At 55.4% G+C, this 637-nt stretch overlaps 1 protein-coding gene across 2 annotated transcripts in view; it reads right to left on the minus strand.

Annotated features, from left to right (window-relative positions):
- LOC105551725 (somatotropin) overlaps positions 1-142 on the minus strand; it is a 15,609-nt gene extending 15,467 nt beyond the window's left edge. The window contains exon 1 of one of the 2 annotated variants that reach the window (XM_011997082.1): positions 37-142. The gene's annotated coding sequence lies outside the window, so the exon portion shown is untranslated. The remainder of the gene's footprint in view (positions 1-36) is intronic. The other variant, XM_011997087.1, reaches the window with a different exon arrangement.
- Between the last annotated feature and the right edge of the window lie 495 nt (positions 143-637).

Raw genomic sequence — 637 nt, forward strand, 5'->3', positions numbered from 1 at the left:
TGTCCACAGGACCCTGAGTGGTTCGGGGAGTTGGGCCTTGGGATCCTGGAGCTGGTCTCTTGTGGGCCCTTTTTATACCCTGGCCCCTTATCTCTCGCTGCTTGCCCCCACCTGTTTCTCTGTACATTTATGCATGGGGCTACTGACGTGCCTGTGCTAATGGATAATTTAGAAGCTCCTCCCACACATGCTGGGATCATGCCCCCTGGCTTGTCATGTTTCCCTTCCCACCGTCACCAGCATTGTGAGGGTTGTGCACAGAGGGTCAGCCAGCGATACCACCCAACCTGTCCTTTCCTTAAGGAGCAGATGGGTGTCCTCTGGCAGCACGCCATGGTGGCCAACCTGAACGCAGGGAAGGATGTCATGATAGCCAGTCCTTGAGACCCCTACTGACTCCATCCTACTCTCTATCCTATCCCTTTCCTCCTCCCCACATGTTTCCCCTCCACCCAGCAGAGAGAAAGTGTGTGCTGCGAAAAGGGGCCAAGCACAGGCAATAGATTGTGGGGGTTCTGGGAACGATTCAGTCCCGAATTCCACTTTTGTTGACTCCTCCTGGGCCCGCCTGAGGCAGCTGGATGCAGTGTTAACACTGACCACTAGAGGGAACCAACTCCCCACTTTGCTCTGCCCT

This window comes from Mandrillus leucophaeus, unplaced genomic scaffold (assembly GCF_000951045.1).
Source record: "Mandrillus leucophaeus isolate KB7577 unplaced genomic scaffold, Mleu.le_1.0 Scaffold530, whole genome shotgun sequence".
NCBI classification, from domain to species: domain Eukaryota; kingdom Metazoa; phylum Chordata; class Mammalia; order Primates; family Cercopithecidae; genus Mandrillus; species Mandrillus leucophaeus.